Raw genomic sequence first — 21750 nt, 5'->3', positions numbered from 1 at the left:
CCATAATTTCTTCTTGGCTTATTTTTGCCACATGCTCCATTTTTGGAGGACTTATTGCACAGTTACCTTTGATTTTTATGTTTTCCCCTTATCTCCAAACTTAGTAGAATCTATCATTACTTCAACTTTATTCCATCAGATCTCCTTTAGTGTGCGGTGGCTTATGCCTGTAATCCCAGTGCTTTGGGAGGCTGATGTGGGTGGATCACGAGGTCAGGAGTTTGAGACCAGCCTGGCCAACATGGTAAAACCCTGTCTCTACTAAAAATACAAAAAAATTAGCCAGGTTTAGTGACAGGTGCCTATAATCCCAGCTACTTGGGAGGCTGAGTCAGGAGAATCACTTGAACCCGGGAGGTGGCGGTTGCAGTGAGCCGAGATCGCACCACTGCACTCCATCCTGGGCAACAGAGTAAGACTCCATCTCAAAAAAAAAAAAAAAAAAGAAAAGAAAAGGAAAGAAAGAAAGATAAAAAAGAAATATATGGCCATATTTAACTATCTGTTTACGTATTAGGAATTTAGCATCATGTTTTAACTCTGTTTGTATTTTTATTACATATTTCATTATTACTTTTGTTAGTGCTGTGGTTAAAATGTTGCATAGTCTTTCAGTGGTCTGTCCCACTCCTAGGTTTTCTATAGTCCTATTATTTTAATTTGTGATTTTGTAGAATTTAAGGTTTCTTAGAACTGTATGTATATGTTGCATTATAGGCAACAGAAATGCCCACATTTTTTGAGAGTCATATTATTTGTGCCTTACTCACAACTGATTCTGAATCACTTGTGTATCAAGACATAAGTTTGGGAATATTGGTCAGGCCACTCTGGGGGATCAAAGAAGTACCTAAACGGAGAGAACTGTGGATATGTTTATTTCTGTTTTAGGTGTGTGTCAACATATGAGTGTTTGTATGTATGTGTGTATTAAATGTGTGAGCTGGTAGAAAATTCTGAGAATTAATATACTGTTACAGTTTTTATAACACTAATATATTCCCAGGATGTTTAATGCAACTTATATTGAATTATTATAAATAGTTAAAATAATAAACACTGTGGTTCATAAGTAGCCCTGAATTTTATCTAGGACTTTTATATCAATAGTCTCATCTTTAGTCCTCATGGAGCCCCTAAGAAACAGGTACTATTTTTTAATTTTTAAAAATTTGATTGTAAATCAACAAATAATTGTACACATTTTGGGGGAACAAAGTGATGTTATATGTATATAATGTAGAATGTTTAAATCAAGCTATTTAATATGTCCATCACTTCAAATACTTACCATTTTCTGTGGTGAAAACATCTAAAATTTACTCTCTTAGAGATTTTGAAATATACAGTACAATAGTCAGCACGCTTTGCAATAAATCTCAAAACATTTATTTCCCCCATCTGAAGAATTTTTCAGGGAAGTTTCAATGCTATCCATATATTAACAGCGTTCCAATTCACTTGTATTTCAATATGTTTCCTTGACTTGGATTACTGTATATTAGTTGAAATCTTAAGGCATTTTTTTTTCTAAGAGAGAAACTGATGATATATCAATTTATAGTGAACTTCCATCTTCATATCCTTTGACCAGCATAGCCTTCTTCCCCGCTTCCAGTCTCTGGTAACCACCACTCCACTCCTTGCCTGAGGTCAGGTTCACTTCAATTTTTTTAGATTCCCTTCATATAAGTGAGATCATGTGGCATTTGTCCTTTTGTGCCTGGCTAATTTTACTTAGCATAATGTCCTGCAGGTTCATTCATGCAGTCACACATGACAAAGTTTCCCTCTTTGAATTCCATTGTACAGATAAGGAAAAGGAAATGTAGACTGGGGTTAGTGCCCCAGGTAGTATAGGTCAAATCAGGGATTTTTTTAGAAAGATACTTTTTTTCCTACTCCTTCATACCAAGATGACTTCTTTCGGAAAAGGGCAAGACTGGAAATCTTAAGGCATTCGTTTTCTGAGAGAGGAAGGGAGGATAAATCAATTTATAGAGAACTTCCATCCTTACTTTATAATGCAGTCCTACTAACAAACGTAAAATTGGTAATTAGGCAACTTTTTTTATAGGTAAGGAAATAGACACAGGTAACAGTCCTAAGATCAAACAACTAGGACCAATATGAAAGCTTTCTGAATGGGGAGTTGGTTCTTTCTCACTAAAGCCTTGCTACTCTTTTATCCTCAGTGTCTCATTTTGCACAATATTTTAGTAAACCTCAAGTCTTCTTGGAAAAAATTCAAGGCATAAATCTGACATAAATACTGCAGCCCCACTATTTAGATAGCCCATGACACATTTTCTCTTAGAGCTACAGACAATTCCCAAGAGTGTAATATTTGGTCTGTGGCTACCTGACAGTGATTCTTCAGCTCATGGATGATGTCCCTGCTACTGCTGGCATCCAGGCTTAGTTTCCAGGACTTTAGTTCCTGGGTACAGAACCATTCCTCTCTTCAGGATATACCAGAATCAGCTTTAATGTAAAAAAGAGGGATTGACTTTTGGGGAGAAAATCAAGTCTAGTTGGAGTTGTCTTTGATTTTTAGATTTCGGCCTCAGATGGGTTTATTGAGATCCTGATGTTGGGAGATGAATACTGTCAGCACATTGGGTTGTTCCAACATGCACAATGCCATGGTTGGCCACTTGCACAGCTGTGATACTTTGTAGAAAATACTCTGGCACCTCCACATGTCCCCCAAGCCAGCTCAGGACACTGATGTCAATACTTCATCACAGCATTACATGGATCACACAATCTCTCCTTAAACTTGTTATTTTTAAGCATTCATTGGGGTCATGATGTTCTGAGGTTAGTCCTTAGGCACTTTCAAATTATTAGACAAGACAAATTATTACTGAATGTCCTCAGCTTTTACTCTGGCTGGGATCAAAGTGTTCTCCACAACTGCTTCAGCCCAGCATACTAGCTGAAAGGAGGTCCAATGCCACAAGTGCCTTAGGTTTTGGAGCAGGCAGAAGGGGGCCAGAAAGACTTGAAAATTTTATTTTATTCTAATAGGCACAGCATGAAAAGAGACAATTAAAAATGCTAGGTTTAAAGTTGCCTTTTACTTCCCTTCAATATGCTGTGAATTCTCTGTTCAGGAATGATTTGTCTTCATTCCCTTCCTTAGGCCTTTCTTTCTTAACATGAGTAATCTCTCCTTTTTACTGAATCCATCTCCACCCGACATCTTTAGTTTTCACAATGTGTCTGGAAGGCATTACTATGCTACAAATGGGTAAAACAGGCTTAGAGACGTCTGGGTAGATTTTGGCTGGTCTAGCTCAATAGGAGGTTAGATTTTAGCATATCTAGGGAAAGGAGTTAGTGAATATCTTTCAGGCACTCCTTTATGAAGAGTGTTTACTTTATGAAAGTATCAAAGAGCTATTATTCTGAGGTTATGTAACCGAAATGCAGGTTAGTCGTTCACCTTGTGCAGAGTACAAGTAACAAAAATGAAGTCTGGTATAAAGAAAGTCATTTATTCCAAAGCTAGGTATTGAAAAGAGTATAGATTTCCTGCTTTAAGGGTACCAGTTTGCTTTTGGAACAGAACAGAGGGGCTTTTAAAAGACAGGGGAAGAGGTGAGCAAGGAGAGGGCTCTGGTGCCTTATCTACTGGGCGGTCAAGCTGGTGACCACTGGCACCTTCGTGGGCAGGACTAAGCTAGGCCAAAATCTCCCCAGGAAGGAGAAAGTCTTGTATCTCTGGAGGCAGTCTCCTGACGGGAGAGGGTTTCATAGAAATTGGCTATCTCTTGAGGCAGCCTCCTGGTGGGTGAGTCTCCCTTTCTGGAGCTCCTAAGCATTTACTTACTTGTACTTGCCCTGTAGGCAGTGTCTAGTGAAGGGGAGGTAAAAAAGCTATATTTGCATTTCTAAAGGTAAAGGACTAAGTAGAAAGTAGGGAACCAGGAGAATGAGAACAGGAACTAATCTCTTTAAACCTCAGTTTCCTCACAGATGAGAAGCAATGCTTACCTCATAGAGTGTGGGGATCAAATTTGATAATGCATGGAACACTTTAAACAGTGCATGACACACAATAAATGCTGGCTTTTATCATCATTTTTATCAGCATTGTCATGATTCAGTTCTTTCTCTCTTTGCTTCAGTCACGCTCCTGTCCTTTGAATGTCCTTTGAATATCTTTCAGGCACTCCTTTATGAAATATGAAGTCATATTTCTCTCATTTTTTTTTTGTCTTCCATCTCTGTGTAAGGAGTTACTGTCGGTGATACTCAAAATGTGGTCGCTAGACAGGCAATCTCGGCACCATATGGGGGCTTGTTAGAACTGCCAGTTCTTAGGTTTGGCCCAAGAACTCCTTGATCAGAATCTCTAGGGAAGGGGCTCAGGAATCTGCACTGTAATAAGCTTTCCAGGTGGTTCTAATGCTTGCTAAACTTTGAGAAGCACTTTTCTAAGTCAATTACACTGTTTGATTTAAAAACTCTGAAAATGGAGGCAAGATTTGGGTTCATATCCTAGCTCTGACACTGATGGGCTACGTTAACTTTGGCAAATTGACTCTAGATTTTCTTTTGTAATGTGTATAGCGTCCTCTGGAGTTTTATTATTTAGGTTATAGGCTAAGCTACATGAATGAAGAAACCCAAAAAACAGAGATTTGAATACATTTCTCTCTGCATAATAGTTCAGAGGTACAAAGGTAGCCCAGAGTAAGTTTGTGGCTCTTTTCTACAAGGTCATCTAAGGACTCAGGATTCTTCTGACTTGATACTCTGCCCTCTCTTGAGACATTATTTTGTTCATATAGTTGACTTGGGCTCATCAATGCTATGTCAAGCTTCTTGCCTGAGGGAAAAGAGAGAGAGAGAGAAAGGAAAACAAGTAATTTTATTTTAAAGAAGTGATGCAAAAGTTGCTCATATTACTTCTGCTCCTATTCCCTTGGTAAGAACCTGGATATTTGGCTATAACTAGTGGGAGGCTGGAGAATGTGTCTATAAGCAGGCTGGCCAGCTACCTTATACAAATTCGGGAGCTATTGGTATTCTGATGCTAGTAAAATAGCATCATAGAAACACATAGTACAATGCTCAGCACATAGCAAGTATTCCACAAATGCTAATGTGAGATGGAATAGTGTGGTCTTGAAGAGTCAGATAGACATGAGTATGAATATGTATTCTCGTACCTACTTAGTATTTGACTTTGAGAAGATTATTTCTTCTTTGAGATTCAATGTCCTTATTTTCTAAAGTAGAAGTTACATAAAATAATAGTCTTAGCTTACTGTGTGGGTTTTAGAATGATGGAGGGTTAGGCTACCTCCAATTCTAGATCAGAATGCAATTTGATTCCCTTAATTACAATGAGGCAGGAGATATCCTAAATGTGTTGGAATGTTTCACATGTCATTAATTCTTTATCAAACACAACTGCAAGCAGCATTCTGCAATTACTGTGCAGCTATGGGCCCTCAGCCTGAAGGTAGGGATCTTAATCCTAGGGCCCATTTGATGATTGGTGGGGTGTGCATGGCAGAAATTAAGCCAACAGCCTAGAGCACAGCTTTCAGTTCCAAAGAAGGAGGAGGTGTTTCCATCATTTCATTATATTCTCTAGGGCAGAAATTGGAGGCCTGTGGTGAAATATAATTACAATTCTCTATTGTCTTATTTGGGGTATAAACAAATTCATCTCTAATCAATTTACAGAAACAAACATAAAAAGCAAATAAGCAGCCTCCTTGAAAAGGGAGTATTAAACAGGATTTGCATATGTCCCTTACTCTGGTGGAGCAGAAATGCAGCCATGTATTTACAAACAAGGCAAACGTATGTCCTGTTCAAGAATAGTGCTCCCTATTGGAGCTAGTCCTATTTGCCTTAACATCAAAAATTCTTTGTGATACTTATTTGTCAAGTTTTCTCTTTTAGAAAAAACATGTTTCCTGAAATCTCCAAATTAGTAAGGTCAAAGACATTTTTAGGTTCCTTGCTGTCTACTTCCTTCCCTTATAAAAGACATTAGAAGCTGAAAATGGAGACCACAGTATTTTAGGTGTATCATAACATTTCTAACAGCTTCGCTTCCTGGGGTTCATTTTCTCTAATTACTAAGAACAACACTAGCAGTGGAAAGAAGAAATAGGTATGAAAAAAGGATGTTGGAGACTTTCTTAGCTTGGACTTCCTTAGGAGCAGAGACTGAGACAGAGGCTTGCATGAAGGTATAGAAGCTTCTTAACTGGGGTTATGTCTAGATAAACCCATCATAGGTTGAAAATATGTAACTAAGAAATGCATCTTATACACCTAACCTATAGGACATTGTAGCTTAGCCGAGCCTACTTATATATGCTCACAGCATTTACATTGGCCTACAGCTGGGCAAAATCATCTAACAACATAGAGCCCTGTAGAGTGCCGGTTGTTTGCCCTCATAATTGCATGACTGACTGGGGGCAGTGGCTCCCAGTGAGAAAGAGTATAGTACAGTATATTACTAGCCTGGGAAGAGATCAAAATTCAAAATTTGAAGTACAGTTTTTACAGAATGCATATGGCTTTTAAACCATCATAAAGTCAAAAATCATAAGTTGAATCATTGTAAGTCTGGGACCATGTGTGCTTTATTTGGAAAGTCATTCTAGGGAAGAGAAACGATCAGAACACAATATTCCAAAATGTGGTGTCATGGCATGCTGAGTATTTTGAACGGAAGGAGATTGGAAGGCCTTAGAAGAAAGGTCACTCTGACCTTCTCATGCTCTCCCTTCTTCCTTTCCCCACACTCCCCCAAGATGGGTCAAGAATTTCTCTCCCCACCTCAGATTATAGAAACTAGAACTCCTCTCCCTCAAAGTGAACCATAAAACCTAGAAACATCACTCTCTGACCTACCTTCCCTGAAAGTAGGTCATGAGGGTCTTGTTCTAGAGAGTTCCTGCCCCACATCCTGAGAAAAGAATGCCACATAGAGAACCCAAGAATCATCTGAACAAACAGGCCTTGCTTGGTCTCCCCACAGTTGATTACTATTAGATCTTACTTTCTTTGTCCAATCATGCTTCTCCACAACTCTTCACTTTTTTCATCTGACTTAGAATAAAAGCACACAGTTTTCCCTGGGTATTGGGGGTCACATAAAACCCTGGTTAAATAAACTTGTTATGGTTTTTTTTTTTTTCCTGTTAATCTATCTTTTGTTACAGGACTGTCATCCATGACCCTTATGAAAGATGAGAAAAAGTTATTACCTTATTGCCCTTACAGGGGGTGAGGGGAGAGAAGCAGGAAGGAGAGAAAGGCAATCCAAAGATATATGATCACATTGTCTACTGTGACAGGCAAAGAAGCTTGATTCAGAGATAACTTTTAAGGAAACTGGTGACATGAATCTCAGAACTGGCCACCTAAGGGACAAAGGGGGAATAAATTTGTAGGAATGAAAAAGGAAATATTTTCCTCACTCACTATAAGTCATTACTTACAATGCTATAACAATAGACAGACTCATAAGAGAAAAGCACAGCCAATGTATTTAACAATGTTTTATGTGACATGAGAGCCTTTGGAAATGAAGACACAAAGATCCCCCCAAAAACTGCATTTTTATACTTAGGTTCAATGAAGAATGGACAGTCCCGTAGAAATGTCAGTGTATAAAAGACAGGGTGTAACTTCATGGTAATAAACCAAAGGAGTGGGGAGGGAACCCAGAAAGGCCCTGAAACGTTCAAATTCTTCTTGTCTTCTCCATGTGTCATTCCTTCTCTCCAGGTTTGGTGCAGTACTCCTCTGGAGTGAGGGTCTGATGACTTACTTTCAGGCAAGGGAGATCAAAATAATGTTTTATAACTATGCTTTATACAGAAAAGTGGGGGTGGTCAGAGTGACCTTCTAGCTCCTGTAGCTTTTTCAATTGCTAAGGGCCATGTTTTGAGGTATCATGTTCTGAGCTCCCACAAATTATTTATTAGTTCCCAGACCCCAGTGGACAAGGTTGGACACATAGGGATTAATTTTCCTGCCGTTTGGTTTGTACAGACATCTCCTACTATAGCATGTGAGAGACCATGGGGCAGGAGTGGGAGGCCATGGTGCAGCTGATACAAACCTGTGCTAAGCAAATCCCTGCAGCAGAGAATAGTGAAGAGGTGAGGCCCAGAGAATTTAAGCTTGCACACGAGTGCTCTCCAATGCAGATGACTAAAGGATATTTTTTTTATCTTGTCACAACTTTTTGATTCTAATCTTATGCTCTGTGTAATTTTATAATAAGAACAATAGGTACAATTTATCTGCTATTTGCTGGATGCCATTTGAGGGACTTTTGCAACATGTTCTCATTTTATTCTTTATAACAGTCCTTTATAATGACTTTGTATCATTGATATTTACTTATGAGTAAACATTTTGAGATAAGTTAAATAATTTACTTACAGTTACAAGGCATATGCATGCATGCACATTTTTAAAAGTTATTTTATTAGCTCAGAAAATATATGACCCTTACTGTAGAATGGGGACATTTAAACATTTTTGGTTTAGCACTTACTACATTAGCAGACATAAAAAACTGAAGCAAGAGTTTTATAAAATTGCATTTTCTCTTTTGACATGTGTTGTTAAAAGAGAAAGCACAATATTTTATATTCTGCCCTACTTGTGTGTGCATACTGTTTGCTACCCATTATATTGATTTTATCACTCACTAATGAGTTATGAGGCATGACTCCACAGTGTAAAAACGGTGACCTAGATAACCAATATTTTATAGAAAATATTCACTTTCAGATGGAAGGGGTCATCTGAAGCCTCATGAATCCCTAGCTCAGTGGATGATTGACAGATGATTGATTGATAGATAGGTGATAGATATAAAATAAGAGCTAAATGTTGTGCTTATTTTATTAGTTCATTTAAATATGGCTTAGAGTTAGCTACGGGCTTTATACAATAGCTTTAGGCTTTGTTAAACAAAGCCTAAAGGAAACAAAGACTTTAGGTCTATAGGATAAATCATGTTATCTACTGATATTTTAAATAATTTTAACTTTTATTTTAGATTCAGTGAGTACATGTACAGGTTTGTTATATGGGTATATTACATGATGCTGAGATTTGGGATATGGATGATCCTGTCACCCCAGTAGTGAGCATAGTACTTAACAGTTTTTCAGTGCTTACCCCTCCCCCTCCTAGCAGTCCCCAATGTCCATTGTTGCCATATGATTTTTTTTTTTTTTTTTTTTTGTAACGGGAACTGAAATTTTGATAAATATCCTCGCTTGGGACTAGACAGAAAATATATTTCCTTTATAATTCAGATTTGCTGGATTAAAGAATAAGAAAAGAGAAGAGCAAGAAGAGGAAAAAATAACTGAAAGCATGTGGAAGAGTGCATCAGTGTGGAGGAGTGCACCAATGTGGGAGAGAGTGCCAATGTGGCTTTTATGGACTTCTTATGGGAGTCAGATGGGGCACCCATGGGCCAGTGAACACTCCTGCATCTGCAGCTGCTTTGCAGCTCCCACTAAGCTCCTGCTCTTTTCTTCTGCTGTGCTCCTTTTGCAGTCTGTTCAACAAAAATCTTTTCACCAAATTTATTCCAACCTGCTACTTGGTATATATGATTCAATATTACTAATTTTCAGAAATTATTTCCCTGGCTTATTTCGAATATTGCCTTTACGGATTCTGGAGGTGGAGCTGACACTCGTTTCCTCTTTCATAAACATGGGATAATGCTTTTCATCCCAGATGAAAGGGTGAGTCTGTAATGAGATAATGTATATAGCACAGTAGACGCCCATCACATTTTAGCTAAAAGTGTCCTTGCTTTCTGCAAATGCACCAAATCCACTTCCTTCTGCCTCTGTGGATGAAGCCTGCTCCCAGGCTCGTGTATACCTTATCCAGCCGTGCCTTCCTGAGCAGCTGATCCTCTTGATGGTGCGTGGTCACTTCCTGAAAGCTAGTGGTGGCTTTGTGAGTGCTCACAAGAAACTGAGGAAAAATTGTTCAGTTAAGGCACAGAAATTTCTCAACAAGGCTGTTCCTTCTCTAGCATGCACTTATGCACGTCTTTCAGTAGGTATTGAGACTAGAATATGTAGAAAATCTTTTTCTATCTTTCTCTGACAACACAGCACACAAACTCCCTGAAGACCAATTAGTCACCTTTATTCAGAAATTTAGGCTGAAAAAGTAGTCTTTATCTGGAACATTTCCAAACTCAAGGAAGAGACAGAGAGGAGATGGGGAATGATGTAATGGGTCTCAAAGTTCTGGCTGCTGTTTCCACCATCATGCCATTGATAGGAGTTCACATGCTCACCCCTGAGTTCAAGAGGGTGGGTGCATCATCCTCTCACAAGAAGGACAATCAAAGGAAAGGGATCCAGAATATTTAGCAATCATCAATGCTACTGATCAACCACCAGACACAAGACTACATTTTACCTCAAAATCAGTGAATCTTCTTGTGTATCTCAGCTTGTGTGCACATTTACATGAACATGGCCACCCCCATCTAGGATCAACAGCGTTCCACAGCACACTTTAGGAGGTCCTACCTCTGTGTCTTTGCTCATATCATTTCCTCCTGCTGGAATGTCTTTCCTCCATGTTCACCTGTTGAAATGTTGTAGACTTATATCAGAAGAGGAATAGGAAATTCAAAAATAAATAAATACAAATAGCTAAGGAAATTGTTCACCCTGACAAATAGTAAGTGGAAAAAAAATAACTAAAACAAAGATATTCCATCTTGGGCCTAAAAATAGGCAAGGATTTAAAGAGAAACATGCAGTATTGTTCAGGGGGAAACAATACAGATATTTTTATTTACAGTAGTTTCCCCTTATCTTCAGGGAATATGTTACAAGACTCTCATTGGATGCCTGAAACCACAGATAGTACTGAACCCTATGTAGACCATGATACTATGTTTTTTCCTATGCATACATACCTTTGATGAAGTTCAATTTATAAATTAGGCACAATAAGAGATTAACAACAAAAAATAATAATATTGTCAACAATTATGACAATGTGCTGTAATAAAACTTATGTGAATGTGGGCTCTCTTTCTCTGTCCTTCAAAATATCTTTTTGTGCTGTACTCACCTATTTTCAGATCACAGTTAAATGCAGGTAGCTAAAACCTTAGAAAGTGAAACTGCTGGTAAGGGGGGACTACTGTGCTATTGCTAAGAGTAGATATCCAGGCACTTATTTTATTACTAAAAAGTTGGAAAGAATTGAAGTATCTCCCATCACTCTCTGACCTCTATTCCTTATACATTCATCACTACTTGATATACATGTGTGCACTCCTACAACGCCCTTTACACACACACGAACTCTTTGCTTGCTATTGTCCTCCCCAGAGAATGTAAGCTCCATGAGGACGACTTTATCTAGCATGTATATTATTATACCTCCAGTCCTAGAATGTCTAACACATAGGTGGTCACATAGTAAATATTTGTTAGATGAATACATGAAATAATCATCAGGAGTCTGTGTAAATTAATAATGACTTATTTACAAAATGGTTAACTTTATAGAATTTTTAAATGTTTTTAAAATTAAAATTTTAATTTTAATGCTTTAAATGTTTTATGTTTGTTTTAAAGTTTTAAAATTAAAAACATTTAAAACACGAAAAATACTAATTGTCTATAATAAAGACACAAACACAGTGGTTATCTCAGACTGATGAGCTTATGATAGTTTTCATTTCCTTTTTATATGCATCTGCATTTTCCAAATACTTATCAATAAGCATGTGCTATTGTTATAATCAGACAAACATATAAAAGACAAAAAGTCATGGAAGTCCAGCTCAAATGCAACCTCTTCCATTATATATTTCCTGAACTCTCCAATCCCTGGTGTTCTTGGCCTCTACAATCCTCAGTACATAGTAATCATGTCTGAAACCATGCATAGTACTGAACCCTATATTGATTACAATACTGTGATGTTGGATTTGTGGGTACAACCTATTTGTGTCATTTAGCTGTGTTCCTCTTGGACCAACATCCTTAGCTCCCATTGCCCTGCCCAATGTAAGGTGAAGGAATATGGTATTCTGAAGAAGGTGGAGCAATAGGAAGATAAATAGGGAGGAAGTTAAGAGAAGAATGTGAATCTGCCAATGTATCAGCAGAAAATCAGAAACAAGATCCTGTTTAGTTCCTAAAAATGACTCCAAAAATGTATTTTTCACTTGAAAACAGTGCAAACTTTAGCTTCAAGAGAATGTCCTAGAATTTACTGCTGGCTGCATTTGAGGTCATTGAGGCACGCCTTTAAATTACTTCCATAAATCACAGGATGAAGTTCAAGAGTTTGAGAGATGCAAAAGAGACCTATGGAAAGGTAAAGAAATAAGAGATTTACACAGGTAAAGAAATGAGATGAATAACCACATTGAAAACACAAAATTAAAACCCCAGCTCCCGAATGGGCTAATCAGTCTCTTAACCTATTTTCACTCTGCACTTCCCTCTGGCCTCTATGTAATGCAACTTTAGTAGGACCCAGGGAGGAATCACAACAGCCTGTATAAAGATACCCTGACTGTCTTCCAATAAATATGTAAAATCAATTACCCAAATGGGAACTGGACTTCAATATAGACGCTCAGACAGACTGCACACAAATTTCCAAGATGGCATTATTGCACTGTGCAATTTTGGAACTATTCTTCAGATCTGCTCATAGCCTAGGGTCCTGTATCTTCTTTTGTGTTTGTATTTAACCTTTCAGAAGAGGCAAAAATATTATTCAAAACAATATTTGGTGAATATGATTGAGCCTTATTACTTCTGAAAGAAAAGAAGGAAATCAAGAAGTCTGGATATTTTGTTAAGTGTACAAAGCGGGAAGGGAACTAGAATTTGCTTCCTGTGATATTAGATGTTTTTTTCAGTTCTCTCAGCTAAACTTTAAGATCTTTATAAGGAAGACATCAATTTCTCTGTTTTACAGACCTAAAAGCTAAAGTTCAGGCGGTTGAATAACTCTCTAAAGGCCCCACAGATGAGTAGCAGAGCTGGAACCCAAAGTCCATTTTTTTATTGCATCTCAATGACTGGAGATGAGTTCTAAAGAAAGAGTCTATAACAATGTAGTTATTTGGGGAGCAAAGTCATCCCTCCAAGAAGACATTCAACACTGTAGTCAGAAGGAGAAAAACAACTGAATACCGGGACATATTGCCAGTATATAAAGAATTATTACACATAACCAGAATGAATGAGAAAATAATGGTGCCTGTTAATCTGGGAAAACTGAACAATAATTCAATGTAACTGAACAAATAAATATTGGTATTGCTCTTATCAAATAAATAATATCCATCAATGCAGACAAAGATGTTTTACCATCAAATTCATATAAATTAAAATATTTTGTTACATACTTATATGTAAATAACTGTCTTTTTTAAACAATATAACGAAAACCGCCCCTTTGTTTAGGGGTCTTTTATATTTATGCATAATTTTGCTTTTATTAAAGATGACTGTTACAATCAGGTATATAACCACTTAGTTATATCTATGTTCTGCCTCTTAAAACATGTTCTTAGATAAACCATTTAATCATCTTATTCTTTTCTTCAATTTTCTCCAAACAGTGGTAGAAGTATTATTTGATGGACAGAATAAAGGAAACTGTTTTTGACCACACCAAGATCATACTGATATCTACGGTATAGTCCTGGCTACAAGGAAGCCCAACTCTAACTTGTGAGATGGGCCTAGTTTAGGAAGTAACAATGAGGTGGTAACTAAGGATAGTGCTAGTTGTTACCAAAAATTAACAACTTTAGGTATTTCTGTTTTGGGTTTCTGCAGTTCAGGTGCATCCAAAATTTCTTTATAGTCTGCACTCATTCCCTTTGCCCAGCAACTGACTGTGACCATTCGATCTGAATTCTGACTTTAAGGGCAATCTTTCTTTAAATGTTTCACAGAGCCACAAAGTTTGCAACCACCACCCTCAGCATAGAGTCCTTTGGGATTATCAGGACAAGATCTAGACAGGCTCCCCATTTCTCCGCAAACAAAACATGTTGCAAAAAGAAATTCACCAAGACCCGGGTGTACTTTAGCCTTACATTTGGTTGTTTCATGCTCTGTGGACCCATACCTGTAACATTCCAGTGCCCGTATCTTGATTTTCAAGGGCAGCAGGGCAATCTGCAATTCCATGATGTGATTTTCTACAATGGAAACACACCATTGTGTTTTTCTTTGCCACTTGTCTTTTTAGTCTTCTTCCTTCCCATCGACTGTCTTTTTTTTTTTTTTTAAATTATACTTTAAGTTCTAGGGTACATGTGCACAACGTGCAGGTTTGTTACGTATTTATACATGTGCCATGTTGGTGTGCTGCACTCATTAACTCGTCATTTACATTAGGTATATCTCCTAATGCTATCCCTCCCGACCCCCTCCCCACAATAGGACCCGGTGTGTGATGATCCCCTTCCTATGTCCAAGTGATCTCATTGTTCAATTCCCACCTATGAGTGAGAACATGCAGTATTTGGTTTTCTGTTCTTGCGATAGTTTGCTGAGAATGATGGTTTCCAGCTGCATCCATGTCCCTACAAAGGACACAAACTCATCCTTTTCTATGGCTGCATAGTATTCCATGGTGTATATGTGCCACATTTTCTTTATCCAGTCTATCACTGATGGACATTTGGGTTGATTCCAAGTCTTTGCTATTGTGAATAGTGCTGCAATAAACATACGTGTGCATATGTCCTTATAGCAGCATGACTTATAATCCTTTGGGTATATCCCAGGTAGTGGGATGGCTGGGTCAAATGGTATTTCTAGTTCTAGATCCTTGAGGAATCGCCACACTGTTTTCCACAATTGTTGAACTAGTTTACAGTCCCACCAACAGTGTAAAAGTGTTCCTATTTCTCCACATCCTCTCTAGCACCTGTTGTTTCCTGACTTTTTAATGATTGCCATTCTAACTGGTGTGAGACGGTATCTCACTGTGGTTTTGATTTGCATTTCTCTGATGGCCAGTAATGATGAGCATTTTTTCAAGTGTCTGTTAGCTGTATGAATGTCTTCTTTTAAGAAGTGTCTGTTCATATCCTTTGCCCACTTTTTGATGGGGTTGTTTTTTTCCTGTAAATTTGAATGAGTTCTTTATAGGTTCTGGATATTAGCCCTTTGTCAGATGAGTAGATTGCAAAACTTTTCTCCCATTCTGTAGGTTGCCTCTTCACTCTGATGGTAGTTCCTTTTGACTATCTTTCTTTAAAGCAACTGCAATTTCCTCCCTTACTTCCTTACTGTCTGTGGCTATAATTTGCCCATTATGAACCATCTGTGAATTCTGTCTTAGGTATTCCATGACTGCATTCACATCTTTATTTAAGTACTCTTTTTTCTCTTTGTTATTTTTGTGTTTTCCTTGGTGTTTGTCATTTTTAAGGGATAGCCTATTGGCTTCAAGTTGTTTACACTTTGGTAGGTTCTGGCTTGTTCCCTCAAAGGATCCCTTCTTCATGTCCTCCCATGGTGTTATAGGCAAAGGTCTCTTGTTACATGCAGTACTAACTCGTGCCCACCTGGTCATAATTTCATCAGAGGTACCTCACTGTGCTGCTGCGCAACTTCTTACCACCAACTCTCTTATTTTTAACAGAGATATGAATGATTTAATAAATAAGGTTATTTTCTCCCTAACCAATAAATAAATGAGAAGCATGTATTTAAAGAAGGGACATCACATTGCCAGTTTGCCCTGAGTCCTCACCAGACATAGTTCAGGTATGGTTTGTGTCATGTTTAATTCGTTGGAGTTCCCACAGCATGCTGTTCTGCATCTCTCCACATCTGTCCTCTGTATTCCCTTTGTTGGCAATGCCTGCCTCATTCCAACTCACCCCTTATGTTTTTGTGTTTAGATTAAGCGTTACCTTCCCCAGGCAGCCTCCTCTGCTATCCTCCAACTACAAATTGGATCAATTGTCCTTTATCAGGGCTCTGAAGCAATATAATAACATATCAGTTCAATTGTATTTAACATAAATTTATTAAACAGATAACTCAAAAAATAAATGAGTGAACATTGGTTCATATAAATTCCTTTGCACTTAGTGTTAATAAAGCTATCCTGTATCTCTTAAGAGACCTAGGCCTTTCTCTTTATGTAAATATGCAAAATAAATTTTACTTCATGATGGCACAATTCTCTTTTCTTAGCAAAACAGCACAATGTAAATGCAGTTATTTTATTAAATGAGAATTAATGTCAAAGACACAGCTTCCAACCTAGATTTAAAGATTCTAAATGCTCAGGAATCTAATTCTCTGGAGGTCTCTAAACTGTGATTACAAACACTTAGTTGTGGTATTTATCACCTCTAAATATTCCATGTTCCTGTGCATTCTAATTTTGACTTTTTTTTTCTCTGAAATATTCCCTTTAGTTGACTCAAGCAATGGCAGACAGATGTAACTGAGGACTCATTCCTTAGAATTAAAAAACAGACGACAACAGAGGTGTCAAAAAAAAAACAAAGTAAATTATAGTTACTGAGATTTTTTTTACAAAGCTGTTCAATGTCCTAAGATCAGAGCAACTCAAATGTGAATATATGAAGGCGTTATATCATAGTGTTTTCGTCACATATTGTAGCAATGCATGAGTGCTGTGGTATGCTATTTGGCCAGGCTGCTGGAATTTGATAGATTCTAGTTGAAAGTGTCACAATCTTCAGGGGAGGAAAACCAAATGCTTGCTCTTGGGTACAAGTTATGATTTTGTCACTATCACCTGTGTCACCTTAGTCAACTCATTTTAACTTTTAAATGTTAGCTTACTTACTTGTACTACAGAGATAATTCTATCTTCCTTAGAAGTTTCTATAAAAATGAACTGAGAAAATGAATATTTGGGTGCCACAAAATAAATATATGGGTGCCACAAGAGAGGGTTAGCTGTTTCCTTTGCAATGTAGGGATATTTTGGGGGAAAAAGATCCAAATGCTATTGCCATCACTCCACAAACAGACTTTATAACAACAACAAGAATGCATTCACCACAACACTGTGAATCTTCTCTACCAATGTTCCTCCCTTCTCCATCCTTCTTTTCACAGACATAGCTCTGCTATACGAAAACAAGGTCTCTAAGCTCCTTCTATTCATTCTCTTTTTCCTCCTCCCCCTCATGGTTAGGTGAAACTTGCATTCCCAGATACTTGTATTTTGTGAACCCATATTATTATTTTAATGGAGGACTAAGAGGGTTAGCTGTTTCCTTTCCAATGTAAGGATATTTTGGGGGAAAATATCCAAATGCCATTGCCATTACTCTACAAAGAAAGACTTTTTAACGACAGCAAGAAGAATATAATCTCAGAAAAAAAATGGCTATTTAAGTTAAATACATTTAATTTAAATTTTTATTGTGAAAAATTAACTACTGGTGTTGATTTCCTTTTTCTCATTGTACCCCATGACTGTTGGCAATTTTATTGGGAACCAGCACTTATCTGCACGCTAGCATATGGACCAATAGACCCCAGAAGTCCCATCTCCAGGTAGACATCTCCTAGGCACAGCAATGGCAGGACATTACAGAGCCCAGGCGCCTAGGTGACTGGGCAAGTCTTCTCAAAAACTAAGGAAGCCGAGTAAGGAGAGTTGTGTGGCTTTACTTGCCTCAAATATGTCAGGAGTAATACCTTGTAACAGGGATGCCCTTCAGTCTTTCAGAGTAAGTGCTAAATGAGTATTTTATTTGGGAGGTAGGAAGGGATAAAGAGAGATTTCCAAGTAGCATTTGAAGACTCCCAATTCCTCTACAATGGCTTAGGCTGAACTACAATATGGATGCATTTGTTGCTGTGGGTATGTATTTGTGCATGTGTTTACATGTGTAGGTGTGAGTGCATGTGGATGTGAGTGTGTGTATGCATACAGGGGTTGAAGCACAGTTATTAAGCACATCTGATTTTGCCAATACCTTCAGGTGCTAATCTTCCCTCAAAAAGAGCTTTCTTTTGGGTTGATAGGTGCAGCAACACCACCATGGCACATGTATACCTATGTAACAAACCTGCAAGTTCTGCACATGTATCCCAGAACTTAAAGTAAAATTAAAAAATAAAAGAGCTGTCTTCAATGCATGCTATAATATGCGAATTAGAGGCTCTATGAGAAGAACTATGGTTTTCAAATCAAATACTGAATTCCAAATGTTCTCATACATCAAAGAAGACCTAAGGCTAGCCCATGTGGCTTAGAGGTGACAATATGTCATCAAAGAGCTAAATAACTGACCGTGGTACTGAAGGGACTAAAACATTCTTTCCCTGTCTCAGCCTTCAAGTGGCAGGTCACTGCTGAAGACTTGAAGGAAGAGAGATTGGACCTTTTAAGATATTTGGTAACTTCTGTCACCATAGTTTGTATATATTCCCCTACTATTGAACTGAGATTGCTAATAAAATCAGACAAATCAAGGTTTAAATTGTAGCTTTGGCATGTGTGAACTCGGGCAAGTTATTTACTTTCTCTGGGCCTCAGCTTCTGCATCTGTGAAATGGGCCATCACAGTGGATTATCTCACTTACAATGAAGGATAATTATGAAAATTAGAAATAATAAATCTGAAGAGCCTGTCATAGTGCCTGCCACATCATCAAAGATTTTCAATAAAAGCTCACTTAATATATTTACACAGTTATATTCATTATGTCAGGAAGGATGCCAGATGCCAAGTGTAGCAGGGCAGTTTTTACATTTAGGAGCACAAAATTTGGCTTAGGTTCATGGATGTTTTTATAACCTTAAGTGAATGACTGTTTCCTTCTGCCGCCATTATTTCATCTGAAATATGATCAGCTTATACTGGTTGATTTCTAAGGAATTTTAAACTCCGACATCCTATTTTTATGGTACTATGAATGAATTAATTGGCATGGGTTTTAGTAGGAGGCTCTCTTTTTCTTTTCCTTCACTCTTCTACATCCTTACTGCTCCTTCCTTAATCAGCCACAGCACTGACTTCGTTCCTATTCTCTTTTTCTCTGTTTTCTACCCTTCCAATCCACTGACAACCCTGTTGTCAAAAGGAATTTTTGGAAGCTCCAATTTGTTAAATTGCTCCAATTCAGTAAAATCTAAATTGCTTTAAGTCTCAATCCCTTTTTCCCATTTGCAGACTAAAGTCTTTGTTTGTTAGTGTGAGATTTAAAGTTCTACAGTCAGCATCTGTCCACATTTTTAAATATACTTCATTAGACTAATATTTTAATGCCTATTACTTTAAGCCAAAATAAAAGTAATGCTAATTGCAAAATTGTAGAGAATTCAGGTGATAATCAGATACAATACAAAATCAAAAAAGTTAAAAACCATTCTTAATTCCACTCTTGAAAGAAAACCAGTAACATGGTGTGTATTATTCTAGTTTTGTATCCATTTATACCTGTGGTCAGATGAAAATTTTAAAATTTACACATGTGTCTTTTCAAGATACCTTGTAACTCTCTTACATTTGTCTAGCTATTTCAGAGGCATCCATTGCTCTAAAAGAGAGTCATTAAAGCAGAATGCAAACAGAAAACAAAGATTTAAATAATTAAGCATATGAACAAACATTATTTAGAAGTGAGTGATTTGTCAGATTTTCTGCCTCTCTGTTCTGCTCCAATGCCCTCCCTTCAAAAACAAACAAACAAAAACACCCCCAAACCCTACTAGAAGTCCTGAGGCATAGGGGATGATAAGATGCTCAAATGGGTTTGGCTATGTGTGAGAAGTCCTGTATGTCACATGTTAAAGTAGAACTTGGAGACCCAGAAAGACTCTAAATATCCACCATCCTCCATTTCATGGAAGGTATAGAGTAGAAATGACTGTGTGAGATATCCAAATAGAAGCATTTCTAGAATCTCTCAGAGGTTCCTGAGGCCCAAAAGTGGTCTGGAGGTGGCCACACATTTGCTGTGAACTAGAGATGGGAGCAGAAGCAGCCGAGAGAAGAGTAGGCACAGAGAACCTTCTGGGAGGAAGAAGATTCAGCACAGAGCTGTAGGGACCAAAAATGGAAGACTACAGGGGAACAGGGTGTTTCACAGATGCCAACATGGACAAGAGACAATGACCACAAGCCAAGTTCCTCTCCTCACCATGGGTTGGCATTGTGTAAATATCACAGAATTTGCATCTAACCCAAATACAAACATACTTCATTTTATTGTGTTTTGCTTTACTGGGCTTTGCAGATAATGCTTTTTGTTTTTTTGTTTGTTTACAATTGAAGGTTTGCGGCAACCTGCATCAAGCAGGACTAGCATACCATTTTTCTAATAAGATGTGCTCACTTTGTTAGCATTTTCAGCAATAAAGTACTTTTTACCTAAGATATCTATGTTTCATTTTAGAATAATGCCATTGCACACTTAATAGACTACAGTATAGTAGAAACATAACTTGCATATGCACTGGGACACTAAAGAATTCCTGTGACTCACTTTATTGTGACATTTCCTTTATTACTGTGTTCTGAAAACTAACCTGCAATATTTGCAAGGTATGTCTGTATATGAGAGAAAGACTTTTTGAACTGAATGAAATTTCATTTCTACCAATTGGCCAAACAGGAAATCAAAACAGAAAATGGGTTTATAAATGGAAAAATCAGTTACATTTTTGCATACCCAACCTTGTGGACTGAGATTCACAGAACTGAAGAACTATAGTCCTTTTCCTTAGACTTACTGGTCTCTAAAATGCCTTTAATGTAGGACACATTCAGTTGCCTCTGTCTGAAATACTGCCACGTCCTCGATTTTCTCTAATTAAAAATATCTGCTCAGTCTTTAAGACCTCTCTAAATAAAATGATTTGCCCTTTCACAGGCCTCTCCAAAATCCCCTAAGTATGGTGAGTCCTCTTACACTACACAAACTCCCAATATAGCAGTTATTTTCATAACCATGATTATTACATGTATTTCACTAAACCAAGATTGGTGAGAAAATGAAACCTTATCTTCTATCCTTTGTTTCTCAGAGCTTATCACAAAACCTTGGCATCTTGCAGACCTCAATGTATGTTTGTTGAATAAATGAATTGAATTGAAAGGTGGTAACCTGAGGATAATACCGGAGGGGAAGACCAGAGAGGTAATGATGAGTAGAAAGATGTTGTGGAGTGCAAGTCATCTTGTTTTTTAAAAAATGACCTACCCATGTATCATCAACCCACAAATCCTGTTATAATAACAATAAAAATAATTTATCTATTTGTCTTTGCTTCACTCAATGGTCTACATTGAACAAATCTTCTCCCAAAAAAGAGCCAGTATCTGGACTTTCCATTTCCCTAATTAAATTTAGAGACATCTCCAAAATAGGAAAAATGCTGAATTTTGACAATTGTCAGTTATCTCTTATTCTGTTCCCATGGGGTATGGTAAATTTCCCTTATCCTGATTTCTTACATCTTGGCTGCTTTGGATCTATTTGACTTTTTCATTTCATTCATTTTTAGGACTTTCTTTTAGCTTATGTGAGAATTACCCATTCCAATTTTCTGGATTTTAGAGCCCCAGTATTGGACTAGTTCCCAGGTTCCCTGCATTAAAGGAATAAAACAAAGAGGCAGCCAACTCAGCAAGTCATGGTCCTCTCATTTACAAAATTACAGAGTTAGAGCTCAATAGATACCTTTTCTTTGAAAAGCGAGAAT

The 21750-nt window shown here is 37.5% G+C and overlaps 1 long non-coding RNA gene and 1 pseudogene across 3 annotated transcripts in view; both read right to left on the bottom strand.

Moving 5' to 3' along the window:
• Positions 1-1366: 1366 nt before the first annotated feature.
• Positions 1367-21750, bottom strand: part of LOC144334443 (uncharacterized) — a 143604-nt gene continuing 123220 nt past the window's right edge. For 2 of the 3 annotated variants that reach the window (XR_013404253.1, XR_013404251.1), the window contains one exon: positions 8234-10629. This is a non-coding gene — a long non-coding RNA (uncharacterized LOC144334443). Of the gene's footprint in view, positions 4841-8233; positions 10630-21750 lie in introns of those variants that run through there. The other variant, XR_013404252.1, reaches the window with a different exon arrangement.
• LOC707284 (zinc finger CCHC domain-containing protein 9 pseudogene) lies at positions 13818-15623 on the bottom strand (annotated as a pseudogene).

This window comes from Macaca mulatta, chromosome 14 (assembly GCF_049350105.2).
Source record: "Macaca mulatta isolate MMU2019108-1 chromosome 14, T2T-MMU8v2.0, whole genome shotgun sequence".
In the NCBI taxonomy this organism is placed as follows: domain Eukaryota; kingdom Metazoa; phylum Chordata; class Mammalia; order Primates; family Cercopithecidae; genus Macaca; species Macaca mulatta.
This window is presented reverse-complemented; position numbering and strand designations above follow the sequence as displayed.